The sequence below is a fragment of the Frieseomelitta varia genome, unplaced genomic scaffold (assembly GCF_011392965.1).
Source record: "Frieseomelitta varia isolate USP_RPSP 00005682 unplaced genomic scaffold, Fvar_1.2 scaffold_140, whole genome shotgun sequence".
Classification (NCBI taxonomy): domain Eukaryota; kingdom Metazoa; phylum Arthropoda; class Insecta; order Hymenoptera; family Apidae; genus Frieseomelitta; species Frieseomelitta varia.
The window spans coordinates 614340-637554 of NW_025109084.1; the positions used below are offsets into that span (position 1 = coordinate 614340).

Consider the following 23215-nt stretch of genomic DNA (forward strand, 5'->3'; position numbering starts at 1 on the left):
ATGTCCACGTCGCCGTCCAATTTTCCATTGGGAGCCGTTCAAAGGCGGCCAGCACATGCCGTTGACACGGTCATAAACAATATCGACAACCATCGACGCCCCCATTTGTCTTTCCCGACACAATTAGATTCTTCCCAGCCTGGCTAGAACCTTTGATCTTCACTCAGCCCCGTCTCGTATTTATCCACGCTAATCGTTCACTTCATGCAACATTTTATTCTGTTTCTTTCTCCCCCCCCCCCCAACCTTATTTTTTTATTTCGCAACAAACAACGTGAAACTCGTACGTAGAGTACTCGTGAAGACTTTCCGAGATCGGACTTTGTCTGACACCGGAGAGACTTGTAAGTATTGGCTCTTGCTACTTTTACGAATTGATCGATCTCTGACACAACGCGACGCTAGGTTAGCATCTGAAAAATGTAGGGCATGTCCCATCGTTGGCAACGCGTTCTGCAAAGTTCCTACAAAGTTCCTACAAACGTCACATTTTATATCAATCGGTAGGGTGAACGAGGAAAGGGATCGGCGAGGTTGCTAAGATACAGAAGCGGTTAATGGCCCTATTATATCTAGGCTGGCCAAACTCGAGCGAAGCAGAGGCCACCCAAGTGGGTGGGGGAGGGGTGAGGGTTGATAGAAGGGGTGGCAGAAAGGGTGGACGGGCGGATGATGTCGTCGCAACGTGCTACCAGCTGTGACTTATGACGTATCACGGCGAACGAACAACGCCGTGCACCCTGTTGGTGGGCTTCAAAACTGAGCCCCGCGCTCGGTTCAATAAGCCGTGATTTATCGAGAGGCGCATTACGCGCTGGGCTTTAAATTCTTTTTTTCTTTTTTTTTTTTTTGTTTTCCCCCGGGTAATAATACACGCCCGGAGCCGCGAGTGTGTTCCAGGCGCGATAATGCACAGAAAAACGAGGAGAACAAAGGTGGCGGAATCGGGGAAAATATCGCAATCGCCGTCTAAGACGAGATTATTTCGAGGTGAAGGCGTGTCGACACCGTTTCCAAACGGCGTTCACTTTGACTCGACGCGGGACAAATTCCAACGGGACTCGAAGAACGAAGAACGTCACCCGGTGACGTTGTTAATCAACGAGATTTCAGCGACGTGCGAGAATCGCGAGTTAACGCGACGCATCCACGGGATGGTGGAGGGTGGAAGCGGCGATGTTAATGCATTACTTTAATTATGAAATACACCGCGACTGGAGAAACGTTACGACGATTAAAGTAAATAACCTGTATTTCATTATTGTCGCTGCTAACGCGGCGAAACGTAACGGGCAACATCGGCCCGCATTAACGTAACGCGAAATCGCGCCGACACGATATATGTATATGTACGACGCGTGAAAATCTCGCGACGAGTCGCAGCCGCGGTAGGCAAGATTAATTACTGTATCGCTGCTATCGCGACGGAACATTACCGGCTCGTTGATCGAAACGCATTAATCTCGATTCGGAAATAAATGAAAATTTCAAACTCTGTCAACGAGAAAACTCGAGAGAGAGAGAGAGAGAGAAAGAGAGATAGTCTAGTCTGGTCGCGAGACATTTTCATTATGGTATATCATAGCAGCGACGCTGCGTGATCCGATTATAGCAATTCTCGCAGACAAATCGAATCGAATCACGGACAGAAATAAATTCCCCCCCGATCGTCTTTCGCGTAGCCTCGAATGAATCGGCGTATAAAATATAAAAGAAAAAAAGAAAGAAAAAAAAAAAAATAAAACGGCGCAGCAATACCGGAATATTATCGGCAGATTAAACCGCCGTTCATTTGCACGTCTGCTACTTGAAAAGTAATTACCTCGTTGTCATCGACAGACCGCCATTGAGCCACCGGCAGGCTCAACAGCTGCAAGGGTGAACCTCTTCATTATTTCCCAATACCTCTGCACTCGAGGCCGCTATCTCCGAGAATATAAGTGCGGGGCTTTATGTACGGGCGAGCGGGTAAGAGTTTCGAGAAATTAGCCGGACAATTATCTATTATATAGCCCGGTACTCGTGAAAAGCGCCCGGTCCCTTCCAGCGTCACTCGCTTCGGTCCTCTTCGACGGCCACTTGCCTCGGCCCTTCGAAAATTGTCGAAATAGCTTCCGGTGTTTCGAGATAAACGGCGAGTCGTGTTAGTCGACAGTCGGACAGACGGACATTGGCAAATTTTACAAAGACCCGACGACACCAAGTTTCAAAGCTTACGGAGGATGAAGAAAAGAAGAAGAAATAGTCAACGTCGCGTCGTTCGAGCATTTTTCGAGAGAACTTTGAAATTTTTGTTCACCTACCGCGGCAAGGTACTTGTCAATTATCGACGGAGGATTTTCCAGCAGCTGTTTCCAGCAAAGAGGTTGTTCATCGCGTACCTGAGTATCAGCCGCGCGTTTATATTCACATTAGCAATATTAATGGTCGTAATGCCTACGAATAGTTATGAGCAGAAATAATGGATTGACTAATCGGTATTAGTGACGCAATTTGTACACCGATATACTATAAATATATGGCTATCGTGGCGAATTAATGGAAGCAGATCCGCTTGAATTTCCAAATGAAGCGGAGGCAACCACGTTCCGTGAATGGCCGCGCGTGATCGACTAATTCTGTGAAGTGTTACTTTGCACGTTTTTGACTTTGAAATTGGTGAAACCTTTGGACTGAAAGTGAAAAATAAAGAAGAAAAAAAAAAGAAAAACTCTACAAACAGTTTTCATTTCAACACAGGGATTATTTCGTTCGTAAGAATTTTGTAACAAATGAATTGTAACGTTAAAATTCTCTTAAAACACGAAAGACAACTTGACTAAAGAACTATTACGAAGTGTCAACATTTGTAAAATCACATTATCACGCAAAGAGCTGATTATATATATACAGAATGTTTAAGCCATGAACGCAATTATCTCTGAAATTATTCGTTTAAAAGATGTCTGAAACGCATTTTTTTATTTTGAGAGAGTAACTTAGATAGACGCGTGTGGCAGATACGAAGATCATTACTATTTTTTCAAGTATAATTATGTAATTTTTTTTGCATCAATCGATGCAACAGGTTCTCTGCAAAAAAGTATTAACCCATCTATCATCTAAAATCCATTAGTTTAAGTGACTAGGATAAAATATATACATAAAAGACAAGAACAGTATGAACACATGAATGCTCTTGTTTTTTCTTGTCTTTCATATCATTGATTTTAAATAAAATTAAAGTGAAAGTATTTCCTGAATTAATAGCGTTTCGATTTACGTATGTTAATACCTTTTTTTTTTACAGAAAACGATTTTCTACGTTGATTGACATAAAAAAAGTTGTATAATTATACATGAAAGAATAGCATAACTTCGTATCTCCTATACTTTGTCTCTATCTAAAAACAAACGAATTGTAAGTGTAAGTTACTGCCGTTTCGAAACAGAGAAAAATCAATTTGAGACATTTTTCAAGTGACGAATAGTTTCGGAGATGATTAAAATGGGACATGTATGCTGTATATACAGGGTGATTCACGTTGCGCACCTGAAATAACTTTTAAATTATGCGTCTAATGAAAACTAGTCTAATACAAAAAAAAAATTGCATAATTATACATGAAATTACACAATTACACGTCGAAAGAATATTAAATTCCAAAAAAAAAGGTATTAAACCACATTAGGTCCTAAATCTAATGGTTAAGGAGATATTTTACGATAATTTGTTTCAAGGATGAAAACTGCATAAGTGCTAATGAAAGTTTTTTAGAAAATATATTGTTTACAGACGAATGAACATTTACCAATCACGTTCAATTTACGGAATTCAAATTATTTACATTCTACACTTTAACACTACGTCACCTGACGCAACTCAGGATTATCATTCAACCCGTTAATTCGAAGATATGGAATGAACGACCATGGGAGAGACAGTGACTTCTCGCTCCAAGTGGCTCTCGTTTTTCGGCCAGGCTCGCGATAATTCTTCAGCCGGGATTACGCGCGGTGCGTCTGTGCAAATCGGAACGTTTCCACTGTTTCCGAACAGGCTCGTGCCTTACTCTCACTCTCTTTCGTCTTCTCGCTGCCTGTTATCCCTCCTTCAATCGTCTCTCTCTTACCCTCCCCCCTCTCTTTCTCTCTCTCTCTCTCTTTCTCTCTGTTCTTCCACAGCTAGCAAGCTCGTCGAGCTACCTCTCGTCAAGCTTGGGCAAACGCTTGAAACATGCACACTTTGAAGTCGCAGCCTGGTTAAATAGCCCAACGGGGCCAAAGCAGCGGGGCGCACACCACGATGTTTTGATTCGAAACACCCTCGGACTGTATTTAGAAGAGATTGCGTGTTTGAACGGTGGAGATTGCCGGCTTCCCGATTATTATTAGCGCGTTTAAATGGGACACGGTCGGCACCCATGGCCCGATAGGTGTGCCAAAGTGAAAGGGTAAACGTGACAGATTGCGCGACAACCGGTATTTAACTGCTGCGAAATCCTGCAATTTCGTACGACTGCCGAGCGAAATCGAAATCGAAATCGAAATCGAAATCAACACGCGTGCGCATACAAAATGTCCCACAACTATCGCTGCGTCGAAACGAGAATAGAAAGTTACAGCTTCACGGGAGAAAATTGGTCGAGCGAGAATTACATTCGAATTCGAAAGAGACCGAGACCGAGACCGAGAGAGTTTTCGGACGATTAAAAATCTCGGCGCGATTGGCTATCGGGCGGGTAGCGCAACTACCGTACCAGAAAACAGGACAAACTGGTTTCCGTGCGATCAGCAAAGTTAAGCTACAGTGAGCACGGTTTGGCTTACATGCCGTGGAATTACACGGGCGACTATTTGGAAACTCCGTTGGTGCGCTCGGTACGGATCGAAGTCCACCCTAAATTCTACGTTCTCCGCCGAAACACCGACCCGGTAATTGATATTGATTTACACAGCGAGAGATGAATGCGCAACGAAACGAAAGCGTTTCGCGAAAGTTTTACAAGACGGATTGCGCTCGGGCGTTAATTTTAATTTTTCAACCGATTCCGCGCTTCCATTCCATTTAAACACGTTCCTCCGTCCATTATGGATGTTAAAAATTGAATTCAGTTACAATTTGTCTGAGAATTAGCATCGTATAATTTTCAACGTTTCACACATCGATTACAAAAATTGAACGCACGCCATTGTTTTCAGCATCGATTACGTCCAAGTAAATATTTGATACCGTCAGAGTAAAATTTCACTGGAAAACAAGTGTGCAAATAATTTTCGTACACTGTACGACACACGCCATCTGCAAAATAAAACACAATAAATCAACTCACGAGAGAACTCATAGAGACGTGAAATTACATTACCAACCCGGACCCTACCTCGCCAAGCATGTCGTTAAAGAAAGAAAACTCGATTAAATCACTCTGACGACAGATTCTTTTGAAATCGCAGCGCACGACATTAATATGCCGCAAGCGTAACGAGCACATCGCGCTCCGGATAAGATCGAACGATGCATCCCGGTGCTTTAAAGCCACCAGCCAGGACCGCTGCATTCGAACGCAATCGCGCTCCTTTATGCGTTCTCTGATGCGATTAGATGAGAGAACGAAATGAGTAGTAGTTTCGTAAGGGGTGCCCCCATCGCGGGGGGACATTCTCTTTGTGGGGAAAGTTTATCGCGCGAGAGCACCGAACGAAACGACGAGTTTTACGAAGGTTGTAGGTTGGTTGGCTGCTTCGGCGTACAATTATTTACATAGGGTGGGCAAAAAATCATATCCTACTAAAATAAATCCGTAATCTTTTTATTACATATTTTTCTTATTCCTTTCTGCTCGAAGTACACTTCAAACTTGAATTTAATTTACACTCGAAACGTAAATTTAATTTAAAATTAATAGAATTAGTTCTTTCCTGTATCTTGATTATATAGCGTGGGTCGAAAATCACTTTCCTACTAAAATAAATCCGTAACCTTTTTATTATATATTCTTCTTATTTCCTTCTTTTCTTACAGATTAAATTACAGATTAAACTTTTAAACTTTTTAGATTAAATTTTCTATTTTTTATGTTTTATTGAATTTTTTACACATTAAATTATTTTACATTTCTAATTTAAATTTAATTTAAAGCTAATAAAATAAGTTTTTTCTTTAGTATTTTGATCATTCCTTTTTTTTTTTACAGATTAAAGTTACACTTCAAACGTGAACTAAAATTTAATTTAAAATTAATGAAATTATATTTTTTTTCTTTTATTTTGACGTTTTATTAAAAAAAGAAGAAAAAAAGTAGGTGGGGAGAAATTTTTAGCCCACTCTGTGATTTCCCAAATGCGACGCGTCACGAAACATGCATTTCAGCGAGAGAAAACACGGAAGATTACCAAATCGTATTCATCACATTGGACGATATTATCGGTAAAATTTGAAACGAAGGTGTAATTACCGCGATCGGCGATTCACGATAAACACGACGGATCCCGTTTATTAGTCGCGCTATATAAACGTGAAAATTCCACAAACGAACGGATGTACTATTTAATTAATGAATTAACGAATCTGCGAATTATCATAATTAATTAAATTCGAAACGAGATAACCGTCTTTGGTACGTGTCCGAGGCCCGCGTGTTCTATTCGTGGAAACAAGCTCGTAGATAATTAATCCTCTCCTGTCGCGGCGGATCACTTGACCCCGTTGTTATGCGGCATTTACGAAGGAAATCAATGACGGTGAGAAACGCTGGAATTTCTTACGATCAAAACGAGTGCCGTAACTTGTCCCGCGATATCTAACTCGCGTTTATTATTATTTAATTTGCGAAGCAATCTCGCCCCTCTTCCGCTCTGTTTGCCGTTTCATAAAAGATGTTTTGCCCTTTGATCTTCGTCTACTGTTTTATGTCATTCGAAACTGATTGAACCGCAAATACAGTAAACGACGTTAATGAATTAGGTAAACGGTACGAGCAAAACATGTAAAAATTTATTGGAGCAGAGAGAGAAGGGAATCGATGAACGTTTCGAGCGTCGTTAAAAATATGCGCAGTTTATTGAATGTATAATACGCCACTCATCGAGAAACTTTCTTTTACGTCGGTTACGTACCCGCGCGGATCAGAATTACGATAAGCAAGCACTTGCGAGAATTGCGAAATTTCACAGCCAACGCGCATTTAATAAATTAGCATTCTGTAAGCGCGGCATTTCGCGTGTGTTCACGCTTATTACATCGCATGATTAATACCTTAATGAGAGGCAAGTTTCGTTAAGAGTATTAAACGCTCGATTGCGATCTTTTGAAACATATTGCCACCTGATCGAGTTATTATAGTTATTGTCCCGCTGAGCGCGAAAGTTTCGCGTCACGTGCTGCGATGACAGAACTGAGAATGAAAAATCCATTATTTCCCAGTGATATCGAGAACAGACACGCGCAAAAGTTTGTACTACTTGTAAGCTTGTAACTTTAATCGTTCTTACAAATTTTACTCTTAACGACATGGAACTCGAATCCCCGAACGGACACAAAGACGCAGAGAAGAGAAATTTCCGAGTAAAAGTAATTCGATGAATGCTATCTGTTTTATGTCACAAAGCTGAAAAGTCGTTATTCGCGAGAGACGGTCGTCAATGGAACGTGATCGCGAGACTTTGCAGGACGAGCAGGGCAAAAGTTGGTCTTTTTTTTTTCAACAGAGAAGACGCGAGAGAAGCAATTTGAGAGCAGAGATCGAAGCGAGGCTTTGATTACCAGCTTGACTAACGAGACTTCGTCTATCCTTACTAGAAAACGGGAATGGCTGTTCGTTCGCTCGTTCGTTCCCTTGCTCGTAGCTACCTATCTGCAGGGAATCGATTTAGCAACGGCAATACCATCGTGGCCTGCCGATTCTCCAACAATGAAAGATCGATTTCGCATTTGTAATCGGGCGGATCGACCGCCGCTGTCGCCTCGCAAAGACACGAAAGAGAAAGGAGAAGGTATATCAAAGCCACCGAGAACGAAGGATTAACGAAAGTTAGCTTCACTGTTATCTTCGACGTGATCGACGAAGCGAATCGGGGAATTCGGCTCATTGAGAGCGTAACGACACCAACATCAGTACCGATATCAATCGACCATATGTGCGTGGCTCTAGAAAGAAGAGAACAACTCGAAAAGGCGGAGAAACACTTGAAGATTTTTCAAACGAATTCGTCGTCGAACTTCGATAACTTGTAGTAACAAACTCCGGGGCTCGATTGAGCGAAATATCAAGAAACCGTTTGGGCGTTCGTGGCGAGAGCTAGCTACGGAATCGGCACAAAAATTTTTCCTTCTACTGGAAAACTAACGAGAACCTTGACGTTGGTCGGCCATATCACCGACGTGAATTTTATACACGCCGTCGACAAAAGTTTCGTTTGACTAATAATCGGATTCGTTCGACGAGCAGCGGATCGTATAAATATTATTGCTGGCAGAAAACGAATACGAGTGTCAAATCCATTCTGATATCCCGAACGAGCGTGTGGTTTCTCCTTCCTTCCCCGTCAGACGCTAGAGAAAAATTCAGTCGGCGGTGAAGTTTTCAACTTTTTGCCGTTGTTCGTTAGTAACTCGTGACGTGCGTTGATATTGCATGTATAATACAACGCAAAGGCTAAGCGTGTGTATGTGTGCATCATCGATTAGTTCGTACGTTCGTATCGGCCGGCGATATCGAAGTAAAAGGATTATGCATATCAATGGCACCGATATTCGGTTACTACCCGGTACACTCCGTGCCTCCGCCGTGCGGCGCGCTCGAATCCATCGGTGAATCGGAAAAGAGTTGTAAAAGGTAGAAATAGACCGAAATTCCAGATCCCCTGATTATCTGGCGAACCGTTCGAAAACGAAACACGCGATCCAGATATCCTGAAACGCCAGTTTCGTTGGAACGGATTACTACTACGTAATGTGATTCGCGAAAATAGATGATCGTCGCTTCAGTGATATGTTTATACTACTGAATTCACTGCCATTCCGGTTATCGGTATTTAGATTCCGAACGGATGAGAAATTATTCTGTGTAAAATCTAACCATTAGTAGGGGGGAGGGGATAAAAATCGAAACGTCGATAAAAATCGAAATTTATAATTCAGTATAATTGTTGAGACGTTTATAATTTCTGTCACTGAGACACCCGAAAGTTTCGGAATTCATAGTGTTTTTCGTTTACTTTGAAATTATTTACATCGAAAACAGTAAAAGTTGAAATTTACAATTCGGTATATATATGAAAATTACCGTCATGTTCCATAATTTCTGTCTCTGAGGCACTCGAAAGTTTTGGAATTAATAATGTTTTTCATTCACTTCGAAAACAATAGAAATTAAAATTTACAATTCAGTATAATTGAAAATTATAGAATTGAACGTTTTATAATTTCTATCTCCGAGGCACTCGAAAGTTTCGGAATTAATAATGTTTTTCATTCACTTCGAAGATAATCAAAATTGAAATTTACAATTCAGTATAATTGAAAATTACCGAGACGTCTCTAAAGCACTTGAAAATTTCGCAGCTTATAATGTTTCCGAATCACTTTATCCAACACTTATTTTCGAAAATAACGAAAACTGAAATTTCTAACATAATTGAAAGTTACCTGAGACGTTTATAATTTCTGTCTAAAGCACTTGAGAATTTCAACGGTCCATAACAATGTTCACAGAAGCGTTTCGAAATCAATTTTATCCACCATTTACTTCGAAAATAATCGAAATTGAAGTTTATAATTCAGTACAATTGAAAATTACTGGAACGTTTATAATTTCCATCTGGAGTAGCGGAGAAATTCGCATTTTCTTCGAAGATGATGAAATTTTTGTCTACGCATCACCCCCTCCCCCGAAAAGTAACGCGGACGACCGTCAACTCCCTGCACGTAAATAAAATAAAAGTACATTAAGCAACAGAGTGATTAAACGGCGAAGGGAGAAAGCAGGAAAAAGGAGAGGGGAGAGAGAGAGAGAGAGAGAGAGAGAGAGAGAGAGAGAGAGATAACCCGTTTAAAGGATGCTGCATCGAATAATGGAAAGTCTGTCGACGTTAAAGCGATCGACGGAATAAATAACTGACGGTGAGCGCACAAAGCGCTATGCTGCGCGGCTTCACATGTCCTGTAAACGTACATACACGCGGTTGCGCAAGGACGCAAGGCTAAAAGGTAGTCACCGTCGGGATATATTCTTCTTCCCTTTCCACTTTTCGTATTTCCATTCTCAGCCCGGCGTATGAAAAGCATCGATACACGAAGCCGGCCCGGGATCGGGCTATTTAATACATGGGTACATATGTCGAGCAATAAGCGAAGTAGATACACTGAAATCTCATATTCGCCCCGCAGCATCTCCACCCTCTTTCCGCCGCTGGAAAGGACATCGTTTCAATAGACGCTACTCGCCGCTGTTCACCGGGCTGACAATCATCATCTCTCTCTTTCTCCCTCTCTCTCTCTCTCTCTCTCTCTCTTTCTCTCTCGTCCGCGAATATCGCGTCACGCTACTGTAAAATCAAACGAGGAAGCTAGGCCACGTTTTATAGAGGAACCGTAGCCACCGAATCGATGACGAATCACTCGCTCGTTCGTCACCGTCTATATGTACACGCAGCTACGTGTAATATTCTGCGTGTGATATTCGTTGCGATCGTTGACATTGTACGTTGACAATTTTATTCGATCGAACGATTCGAGAACGATCGATCGCGTTCATGTGCGTACTTTAGCAGCGTTTTGGGAATGAATCGCGGTAGTAACGAAACACGTAGATGTTACGTCCATGAAAATTAATATAAAACGCGTGCCACGTTGAGACAGTTGAGTAAATCGACTGGAGCACGAGGATTAATACTTCGAAACACTTTCAATCCGAATTTCCACGGCCACGTTGTGGAGAATGTGTAAAAGCGTTCGAACGAAATACGCGAGGATACCACCGTCTGAAAGAATGCCACGCTCGTTCAATCTAGGAGATAAATATCTCCAAAGGAACATTTCCCCGTAGCACTTTTCCTTTTCCGTTATCGCTTACAAAAGAGTCACGGTGACGTGCTGCCCCAGTTTTCAAAATCACGCGCCTAAAACCTAATCCACACTGTCGCGTCAATGACAGAGATTCGTGGAACAAAGGTATCGGGGAGAAAAGAAGAAAGAGAGAGAAAGAGAGAAAGAAGGGAAGAAAGAAAGACGGAAACGAAAAGAAAATGGAGTACGGTACACGATGTGAAAGTAAACCAAAGAAGACTAATTTCAGGAAAAAGAAAGGAAAAAAAAAAAAAAAAGAAAAGCGAGATGCAAACGTGTCGCCGTAGGCGCACTGCGACATTCTTGGGTAAACACGCTGGTTATAGGTAAAAGCTTTCAGGCTTCCCGGATGTTTTTAAATATGGGTTAGTCCCGACCGTGCGACGACGAGAATAAAAGACACCACCCCCGTCCTTGTCGGTCGCGGGCGTATTAGCCTGAAACGAGCCAGACCAGTCGGGGATCACGTGTTGCCCGGGATGTATCGAGAAAACCAAAATTCAAACAGCGTCGAATTGAATATTAATATATTTTTTGTTTTGAGGAATTAACTCCTGGCAAATTCCTACTGTCGCGGGATTTGTAAAAAAAAAAAAAAAAACGCGACACGGTCGCGTTCGACACGCCGGTGGGATTCGATGAAAAAAAAAAAAAAGAGCATTTTACGAGAAGCTCGACGAACAACAAATCCCACGTGTTCCACTCCCGACAGAATTTCCAAACTGGAATTCGCCAAGGCAATGAAAAGGGAGCGAAATTTGACGACAAATTGCCGCCTCGACGGCACACGCGTGCTTTTTAACAAACACTTGGCGAATACACGGGCCTTGGATCCCCCGTGCACGACGGCTTAATTAACCAAACCTGGCTAATACCTTGCGCGTCGAAAGTTGCCGTTCAACTCCGTTCGAGAGGAACGCGATCGAAGTTAAATCTCTGGAACTCGTTCGGGAATGGGATAAGTGTGGACATCCTCGAAAGAGAGAGAGAGAGAGAGAGAGAGAGGGAGAGAGAGAGAGTGGGGCTGTCGCTTAATTAGAAATTTCCATACCTCAAAGATACGGTGTTCGGCAACGCTCGAGTCCCTCCGACTTTCAACGGCGTCACTCAATTATGCAACGTTTGTGAACCACTGACGGCGGTATGATTAATTAATTATGTTACGTAATCAGGGGTACGCGTTTACGCGCCAAAGCCCGTTCCACTCGTGTACACTATCGACGCCGGGTGCTACAACACTGTCTAGCTGCGTTCTCGATACATCGATATCGATGCCGATAGCGCGGGCATAACGTCAGGCGACGTTAGTCACGTTGCACCAAGAAACTCGGCTGTCACCGAGTTCGAAACTCCCGCCACGCTGTCACGCGCGGTACCTCCTTACACCGGCTGTCATGTAAACATCACACACTGCTATACTCCGAACGCACCGACCACGCGTCTCGCGATGAATCAACGGTGCAGCGTATCCCTCGCAGCAGCTCCTGAGCGTCGCCGGCTCATCGTACGCGGATGTGGACGACCGCCGCACATCGAGGAAAAAACAAAAACAAGAAGGGAATCCTGTCAGCCGATCGCAGGGACGCACGATCCGCTCGTCAATGTCACGAATCAGCAGCGGCGATCTCCGCTCGCGAGAACGTCAATTTCCCGTCTGCCGCGTATTTGCCGCACGCCAGCTTCATGCTCCGTCCGCGACTCCATACGCGAACGCTGCTGAATCCTCCACGTCCGCCGGAAGCGTCATATAAATTCAGTCTCGCAGCGACGCGAGATCGACGTGCGGTCGTCGAAACTCGAAACTCGAAGCAGCGAGGAAGATGAGGAGGAGGCACACTCGCGAGCCTTAATCTCGTCTCTGACTCGCCGGGAAGCACGCACTCGACATTGGACAAACGACGAGCCGACTGCTGCTACGGCTACGGTGGTATCGCGGCTGTTCTGACACTTTGCCACCACACGACGTACACATGTGACCGTGTCGAAAGTGGGCCACTCGTCGGGCCAGCCAGAAAAACCGCACCGCGGCGAGCCCGCGCGCTATCATCCGTACGTGTAGCTTCGATATATAGCGGCGAGTCGCGCGGTGAAAATTCGACGGCTGAGGTGAAAAATTTGTGGTCTCGTCGCGAGGCGCGCGAGCGTCGTGAACGACGAAACGGCGAAGGGACACGGAGAGAAAAGGCGCGGAAACCCTCCGCTCGCGAAACGGCCCGGTGACTGAATCGAGCGGTGGACGAGGGACGAGCGACGAGGGAAACAGGCGAGTCTGTGTCGGACCGGTGGGGGTAACTGGAAAGGGTGGCTGAAGATACACCCATGCTGTACGCATGCGTACCGCGTTCCTTATACCTTCTCGCTCCTCGGCCGCGTCTGTCCTTTCTGTTTCTCTTCTCGCTCGCGTGCACGCGGTTTCGCTCGTTTCCTCGCCCTCGCCTCGCTCGCGCACCTCTCTCCCGCCGTTTCACCCTGGATCGTCATTTCCTCTCTTTTCTCTTTTCCTCTCTCTCTCTCTCTCTCTCTCTCTCTCTCTCTCTCTCTCTCTCTCTCTCTCTCTCTCTCTTCGTAGACACACGGGGTTCCTTAGGCTTGCTACGTGCCTTTATTACTGGCCATTATTTCTCCGGAATGCTGTTAACCGTAACACTACGAAATGATAAATTAATTTGCTCGCGTAGCGGCCGAGGCGGGAAAGTGTATCGCGCCAATGAGGGCTCTGCGCACGTTCTCATAGACGGGGAAAGTTATGGGGTGTGCGGAAAGAAGATGCAGTCGCGCGAAGGCTCGATATTGCCCGGCTAAGACTGAAATATTCCGTGGACGACTCAATTTTTCCTTGCGAACCTTCCCGCTGAATGACTTGGCGCGTGTGACCAAATTTATACAGGGATAGCAAAAAATAGATGTCGAGTCTGTTATACACACGGAACATTATATATTTACGACGTATTTATTTTTGATTAGCCGAGAATTTGCAGGAGAATTCCTTGCGAGGCAAGTTCCTCGAGTGATCAATTTTTCACGTGAATTAATCGTGAAAAATCGAGGGACTCTTGCACGAAACCAAATGAATCCTGTTTAAACGGAACAACTGCTGTTTTGCGCAAGATAGACAAAGCGATTCGGCTGAAAGAACAAGTAAAAGGTAATTGCGCAACGTGGAAGACAGAAAATGTATTAAAACTAAATCTAAGCCAGAGTATGGCGTAAATGTAAATACATTTTTCGCGGGTATTAATAAAGGCCGTTGAACGCGGCTAAAAGTGTGGTGGGTTGATTAAAAAAAAAAAAAATTACGCGTACCTTTGACCAGCGCGAAAAAATGTATTTTTTTCTGATTCTACCATCCATTACACGTCATATAAGTTCCATGCGATTACCCGGCAAAAGCAAGCTACGTTTCTACGTCTATTTTTACAACGAACCTCCTACGATAAAGCCTCTATCTGTAACCACCAAGCGCTGCGTACAAAGCGCCCAACAAAATACTTGAAATTAACTCGTACGAGGCTCCATAATACTCGAAATTATCTCGATTAAGTAAGTTTAAATTATTCGTTATTTTTCCTCGTTTCAAGAGCTAGCGGCGTGTCAATGTTCCCAACGCGTAACCTTCAAACACCGCGATCGTCGAATGTGACTTGGAAGTTTCTATCGACAAAAAACAGAGGCGATTGAGTCGATTCGTTTGCTTCATTCGAATCTCGATATCGATCAGCTTGCGACTTGGTAAATTGCTCGACACGGTGGTCGTGTACCCGCGTGTACCGCGTAGTTTGTAGCAACAACCAGCTCGTTACCAACGTGTCCAGCCAAAGCTGACAATAGGGCCTCATCCGACAGCCGCGCGTCTCTCCGTGTCCCGCACGTTGGCTCTTGTCCGCCACGTATATACGAACGCGATAATCGTAATACAACGGATGAAAGACCGGACGCATAATAGCGACAGCGCTGAGAGCGTTAGTCGCGGTTGACGGGACGTAGTGCCCGTCCTCTGTAATCGATGGCTCGTGACACAATCGCGTTATCACTTTTCGTGCCGCGGCCGTACGTACGTACGTACGTATGTACGTACAAAGGCCGGAGTGCGTGTACTAGATTTTATTGCGTCCAACGCGGTATCACTTTCGAAGCGGGAGCGATTTCAAACGATGACGAGTGTTTCTATGATAGCGACCACTGCGATCGGGACCCGTGTCGACGATCATCGATGTCGCGCCGCTTCGATTCGTTGGGTGAATCGTTGATAAATAGCGTTGACTACGGCGATATGGCATTTCTAACGCGTTCGCTCGTCCCATTGTGTACGTACACGTTACGCGGACATACACCGGTGAATATATAGCGGACGCTTTCATTATTGGGCCGACAACGCCGCCCGGTGTCTTTGGGGTAAGTGGTCAGAAAATCATTTACGTTAATGAGCTCGTGGGTACGATACACATCTGGGTACGAACGCGTCCCGCGCAGGTGATTCACGATTCAGACGGCAATCTGTCCCACGTCCGGGGAATTTCCAAGGGTTCGCGTAGATATTTTACGACTTGCGAGAGCAGGAGTTCGCCAAGGGAACGCAAATACGCGAGCTATTACGCTTGGTAAAAATTTGGATTACTATCGTTTAGCTAGCGAGCTACACTCGCGGATGAGAAGATATATCGCGGGATTGTTCGAGCGTTTTTTTACGAGTCTGTACATTCTCGTTGGACCGCGTCTTTTCATTCACCCTCTCGAAAGAGTTCCATACGTTGCCGGTATCGGTCTATCTTACAGATCGGAGAAAGGAACAGACGGATATTTCACCGTACGTCGCGAAAAACCGGGGGAAATAAAATTCCTCTCTTCGTCCGTGCAGTTCCGAACGAGTGATACGGTGCCATTCTGCAGGAGGGAATATTTTGGATTTTATTTTCGTCTTTCAATTTCTGCTTCCTCATCCCCTCTTGTAGTTCCGACGGAGTAACGCCAGACTCGCGAGCAACTCTCTCGTCGGATATAAAACCCCCAGGATCCCAGCCGGTCTTCAAACCCGATACGACACACGTACTCGTATGTACACACGTACACACGGCTGCTACCGGTATCGATGACCGCGACGAGCGTAACGCGCGAAACGAAGAAACTCGACTTCCAATTAAACGGCAGTTCAATTACACGTGTTCCAGCAGATTCCTGGATATCCCTGATTGCCTACTCGCGCTAACACCGCAAACCCTTCCCGCCGTTCTTCGACGAAATAATACGGTTAAGTACTTCGTGCGCGATCCATCCACGTATAACAGAGCCTGGTTACACACACACACACACACACACACACACACACACACACACCCACGTGATACATCCTCGTACGATCTCCACGTAACGCCATTTATCGCCCGACGATTTCGCGAAATTTTCCATCGGAAATACACCGGACGTAATACCTGCTCTAATTACGTTCTCCGCGCTCGATTGAATCGCTCGTAAAATCGAAACGATTAAACTGTAAGCGAGCCGCGCTTTCCAAACCAGCCTTTCCTATATCTCGATTTAAATGTATCAATTTAACGATGATATTTCTTCGTACGAAGCAGCCGCGCTCCCTCCAGGCTTCTGATGCAAATCTCCCCGTGTAAAAATGGAGAAACGAAATTATAGCGAGGGCCAGGAGATGGAAAGAGAGGGGGAGATCGCGCGCGTCTGAAGCACTCTTTACATACGTACAGAATCTGTATATATATAGTGTGCAACGAAAGTATTCAAACGATTTGATAGAAAATAATTGATTATACAAAGATTGTATAATAAATTGCAATTTATTGAAACAAATTATTTTTATACTATTGTATATACATTTGCTAAATGTATGCAAAGTTAGAGAAAAATTAAACCACAAGTAAACAAATTACATAACATTTCTCACGGATAAGTACGTATAAGGCATAACAAAAGTATTCGAACGCAATTTTAATAGTCACGATAGAATGCGATAAATGTGATTACATCGCATTTTAATATCTAGCTGGACCACCCTTGACTTTAATAACCTCTCGAAGACGATTTTCTATACTATTGACTAACTTTTTGGTAACACTTGAATCCATAGAGTGCCACGCTGCTAGGATATGTTGTTTTAAAGAATCTTTACTCGTTCTATTATTTCTTTTAAGTCTCCTATCGAGTTCTCTCCATAAATGTTCGATGAGATTTAAGTCAGGGCTCTGTGGTGGGCTGGGTAATGTATGGGGTACATTATCTAAAATCCATTCTTGTACTATTTCGGCCGTATGCTTAGGGTCTCGGTCCTGCTGGAAGCAAAAATTTCTTGACACATTTAATTTTTCGGCACTATTGATTAAATTTTCTCTTAAAATATTTAAATATTTAGTTACCAGTAGCGGACATGCAGTACCATTACGGAGCCTCCATCATGTTTCACTGTAGACTTCAAATTTTTTGAATCCAACTCCTTATTTGGCTTCCTCCATACTATTCTCTTACCATCGGACCCAAATAAATTGAATTTACTTTCATCCGAAAAAATAACAGTGTTCCAAAAATTTATCTTATTCACATACTCTTTGGCAAATTTTAAACGAAGTAATTTATTCTTCTTGCTAATGTATGGTTCCTCTCTACCATGGAAATTGTTTTCCCATAACATTCTTCGACATAATTGGCCGTGTACTTCTTTATTAAAGTTTGTAACAACCATTGTTGCCAATTTTGGAGCAGATGTAAACGGATCTTTCTTTATTTCACGCAGAAGCAATTTTTCTTCCCGCGGTGTTAATTCTTTTTAACGCCCAGGTCTTTGTTCATTTGCAATATTTCCGTTCGTATTATACTTTTTTATCATGTAATGAATTGTTGATTTGCTTCTGCTTACAAGAGAAGCAATTTCTTTATACGATTTACCTTCTTGTGCAATTTAACAATAACTTCTCGTTCAGTAATAATTTCTCTGATGTTTTACCATTCGTTATTTTGAATTACAGGTTAACGTTTAACTTTCAATTCCGTTTGCTCTCAAATACTGTTGGAAATCGACAGTCTTGTGTTTACAATGTATAGTGTTTATAATTCAGCGTTCGAATACTTTTGTTTTATCGTATACTTATTGTTTAATTTTTCCCTAACTTTGCATGTATGTAGCAAATGTACATACAATAGTATAAAAACAGTCTGTTTCCATAAATTGCAATTTATTATACAATTTTTGTATAATCAATTTTCTATCACGCCGTCCGAATATTTTCGTTGCTCGCTGTACATACATATGTAGCTGGCTCCCCGTAACCGCAAGACTATCTGGATTCTGCACGATTTAATGCCGCTTGTCAAGAGTTTACGACTTCTGCCGAGCTGAACGACGGACGAACTGCTCTTTCCCGTTCTTCCGCGCCCTCGATCTTACTTCCCGGTCCGCTGATTAGGTAAATAGCCCCGAAGGTTCGACCCTCGCGCCCGTCGTATCCGTCACTGTACGTACGTGCTCCTCACCGGGGGTCAGAAAGAGGAATGTGATTGCATGTGTATCGGCGGTGAACCCGGCAAACTGATAGCCCTCTTCCTTAGGGACGTATCAGCGTGGAAAAACATGCGATAGCGCCGGAATGAACGCTGGATCTGAAATAACGATTTCCAACTTTCCCGACACCGCCGCCCTTACCTTCCCGCCCGTGAAATATGGAATGAAATGCTACGTAAAACGATTTCGGGTTATTCCTTTCGTCCCATCGAATCTGCCTCGTATTTCTTTCTTTTCCTCCTTCTTTCCTTTTTTTTTTTTTTTTTTCGTGCAGGTTTGAAGTCACTAGCAACTAGATGCTTATTAAGAGTATCCACGAATAATGCCATTTCATGACACGGTAAAAAATTCTATTTTATTCGAATTATTTTTTTTAAATTAAATTGTCACTAGATGGTTCATTGAATTTGAAAAAGAAACGACATTACTCATGGGTATCCCTAATATATGATAATTATATTTTGTAGTATAGATTTACGTCCATCGAGTATTGATGTCCATTTATATGGAATGTGCCGAGCCGTGACAAATATTCGACATCTGTTGCAAAAGAGAGGGTCGGTCTTCTTGATTATTTGGTGTATCCTTTCCTTAATCGAACCAGTATAATTCTTTCTTTGTCGGGTCATACGCTGAAAAGAATTCCTCGGTAGAAATCTCGAACACCATGTTGTGGATCTTGGTTCGATTTGTTGTTGTCCATAGTCGGTTCCATTCACCCTTGACGTTGGTCTTTCCATAGTATATAAGTTCTTGATACGAGATAGAGGTCTGTGACTCGCTTAGCGGTAGGGTCAATGCTTCCTTGGCATTCAAGTCTGCTATTTCGTTTCCAATGATGCCTCGATCAAAGGGCATTCAGGCTATTGTTACATTTTTGTTCAAGTTGGAGAGTTCAGTCAGTGTAGAATGTAGAAATGTTTTTATCGATGTCATTTTTGTCCTTTGTTCCATTGTGTTGTATTTGACAAGGCTATGGTTATACTCATAGAAAATCGGTATCATTTCCTTCTTCTTCTTCTTCCTCCTCTTTTTACTCGGATTACGAGGACATGCTCACGACATGTACCAATCTGCACGACAAAGTGTGTCAATTTATTTTTAATTCGCGCAACTTCTAGTTACCGAGCTAGGAGACGGGGAATCGATCTCTGTGTATCCAGACCTGTTTACTATCCCTTCCCGTACCCGGTAATTATTTTCACTGAAAGAAGAGCATCGGGTCAGACAAACGCAATTACCCATAACGAGGGCCGAAAATGTACAGGGTTAGCTTCACAGCTCATGAAACTCCATTTTTCTAATAAAAAAAAAAGCACACCCTTGGAACCGAAGGAGAGAAAAAAACCAATGTTCTCGTCCACACTGGTCCCTGGACGGTCTGAGATCTTTCTTCCTGACATATATCTCATTTTCTCTCTGCCTCTCTCTGCCTCTCTCTTTTGGCCAAGCAGTGGCTCCTTCCGTGTCCCCTTTTTTCCCTCGTAGCTAGGCTCTCGGTGTCGGTATTTATAGCGCGGAGCGACCGCAGAACACTGAGAAAGCTGCTCAGCGGGGTAGAAACCACCCCGACCGAATCCACGAACCGTTTCTTCTTAGGAACAGTCCGGCGTAACTTTGGCTTCTCTGCCGGTCGTAACGGCGCGTTACGGGGAGAACTGGCGCATGGACGCGGCACAGCCGCGGCTAAAAGCCTTAATCGCGGCTGATGTTTCTTTTCTTCCACGTCGCGAGGAGAAGAGTCGCCGGATCCTACGACTTTGCCAGCTACAGTAGTCAAGTGTCCGCGCTTTCTCCCAGTTAGGCGTCTGTCGCTGTTCCTACCAATTCTTGGAATCGGGACTATCCCTAGTCTACGCTATCTTACTACGCGGTAGGAAACATGATACTTATATACACAATAATGTAAAACGTAATACTTATATACACAATAATGTGAAACATGATACTTATATACACAATAATGTGAAACATGATACTTATATACACAAACCAAGCGATGTATATAAGCATACAGTATATAGTATATAAATACATAGTATATAAGTGTACAGTATGCAGTATATAGTATATAGGTACATGGTACATATAAGTAAACAGTGTATACAATATATGCAATTCTACAGTTTATACAAGTAAAAATATATATCTATGAGTACACAAACCAAGCGAGATATATATAAGTATAAAGTATATAATACATAAATATACAGTATACAATATATAGTATATAAATACATAATATATAAGTATACAGTATACTTTATACAGTATATAGTATATACAAGTATACAGTATACTTTATACAGTATATAGTATATACAATTATACAATATACCTTATATAGTATGTATAAGTATATATACAAGTAAAGATATATATCTATGATATATGATATATATGATGTTATTCGATATTACTGATATTATTTCCTTTAATGCCAATTTACAGAACCCCCCCCTTAAGTGTCTGATATCGGTCTCGAGTTGTGGACACTTAACTGGGGACCACTGTATTTTGAGAGCTATCAGTCGCGGGCTTCTTAAAGCCCGGGCCAAAGGGTGTCGAGTCGATGCCGCGCGTTGTTCGAGTCACCTTCCCGAGGTCATAGATCATCCGAACTAGCGGGGCCAACTTTCCGCTGGATACGCTCGTTTCGAAACTTCCACGCAACCCGAGACGAGAACTTTTCGAAACTTTTCGCCTGCGGTCTCCATCCTTGATAAATGTCGGGGCGCGCGGTTTACACGCTTTGTATCGTGCGTAACGGATGGTCCGCTGTTTAGACACACGAAAAGGGGTCCCCGGCTCGAGCCATTTTTTCGGTCGGAATTGACAAACACGCGAACAAAAAAACAAAAAAAAAAAAGACAAAAAAAGAGAAAAAGAGAGAGAGGGAGAGAGGGAGAGAGAGAAAGGGGGGAGGGAAAGGACCCAGGAGCGAAATTGTCTCGCTTTTACGCGCAAACGAATCTGGAATTTCGAATTTCGTTTACACGTTACCCGGAGCGAATGATGCGATAGTTTCCGAGAGATGTTTTGAATTGGTTTTGCAGCTTGTCTCACGGACAAAATTATTTTATCGTCCGTCGTACACCTCGCATTCTATCGTTCCTACTTTTTCCACATTCATTCTACCGCCTCTTTTTCTGATTGTTTTTTTTTTCTTTTTTTTTTTTCATTCGAATACTCAGAAGCCGTGAACGACACACCGAATCGACGGCTCCTTCGTGTTCGGAAAAAATCGTCGCCAGATCCACCGTCAGGACCAGCGTCCGTTATTATTTTCGCCGGAATTCCACCGGTTAATATCGGAATCCCTCCAAGTATTTCACAATTCAAATGGCATCTTCGGCCTTCTACTTTCCCGGCGTGCCGATATAAACGACGTTTTGCATATCTCTAATTGCACTTTCATTATACGGAAACGTCGGGAATGTCTTAATGAATTGGTGCCGATTATGACGCGAAGCCGAGACGCGTCGTTCGAAACAGTCGACGGACAAACAGCGCGCGAACAGAAAACGCTTCGTTTAATATTTACTTTCGTCTGGCTCGCGGCTCGATCGAGCGATCTCTCTCGCTCGAGAGGAGAGCACGAATTAAACGTCGCGCGACGTTACGAGGAACCAACGGCGGCAGAAATGCGCTATTTATACGATACCCGCGTCGTTCAACCGTACCGTAGCCGGTCTAACCGTTTTCCGTTTAAAATAGGTTTGCATAAATGCACGAGAGAGAGAGAGGAAGAGAGGCGGAAAAAGTGGCCAAATAAATATCAGGAAGAAAACGGTGGAAACGTCGAGAGGCCCGACGTACAGCTCCGTGCCTCGGAATTATCTGCGCGGAAGCAACGAAAATCATTCAAGCACTACGAGGGCAAGAATTCCCTAGGCAGTTTTTCCTTTCACTCTGGCAGCTCGATATTGCCCTGGAGCGTGCACCGGGGCAAGTTTGACGCAGGCAATAATTCACCGCGTTGCATACGTATGTACATACATACGTCCGCGCGTTCTTTTAACGAGCTGAAAAGTAACTGAGATACAATTCCTCGCATCGTACGATACGCTTAGCGACGTATTGTGTCTTGACGTTCATTCCGTGGAAGTGCATGTAAACGGAGCGAGCACGCGCGAGCGTAACTCGCACGCGAGTGTACACGGGATGACGAGCGCGCGCAAAGAGCTGGCTCGCAGAGACGGTTCCTCGTATGTGCAGACGGTCGCTGTATGTGATGGCGACAGCGTTGGCCTAGCGCTCTCGTACCAACAGACCCACGGCTATCGTACGGCCACTCGAGACGGCTGTTAGCATGTTGACTCAAGTGCCTACAAGGATTAACAAGCCCGCCACTTTTTGTGTCCGGCTACTTATTTTTTCCTTCGCCGGCGTTTCACCGACGAATCTTAATTATGGTCGGCCGTCTACGTACACACGCGGATGCTTGAATAGTTTAACAATGGCACGAGAGTTCGAAACGTTCTCCTCCCTCGATGTTCAAAGGATAAGATCGCGATCGTTCGTGTCGTACGTGGCACTGATGGAACACACTGAAGGACAATGAAAGTCTAAGAAAAGTGTGGAGAATCTCTTCTGACATGGCCAGGGAAACAGAGGAAACGAATCTGTAAATTAGGGAGCCGATTAGGGGCAACGAA

General features: G+C 43.6%; 1 protein-coding gene across 2 annotated transcripts in view; it reads right to left on the reverse strand.

The window, feature by feature from the left end:
* The window catches only part of LOC122532395 (semaphorin-2A), a 592180-nt gene that overhangs the window by 471579 nt on the left and 97386 nt on the right, over positions 1-23215 (reverse strand). Inside the window, exon 1 of one of the 2 annotated variants that reach the window (XM_043661159.1) lies at positions 12096-12458. The exons of the other annotated variant lie outside the window; for it this stretch is intronic. The gene's annotated coding sequence lies outside the window, so the exon portion shown is untranslated. Of the gene's footprint in view, positions 1-12095; positions 12459-23215 lie in introns of those variants that run through there. 2 annotated transcript variants of the gene reach the window in all.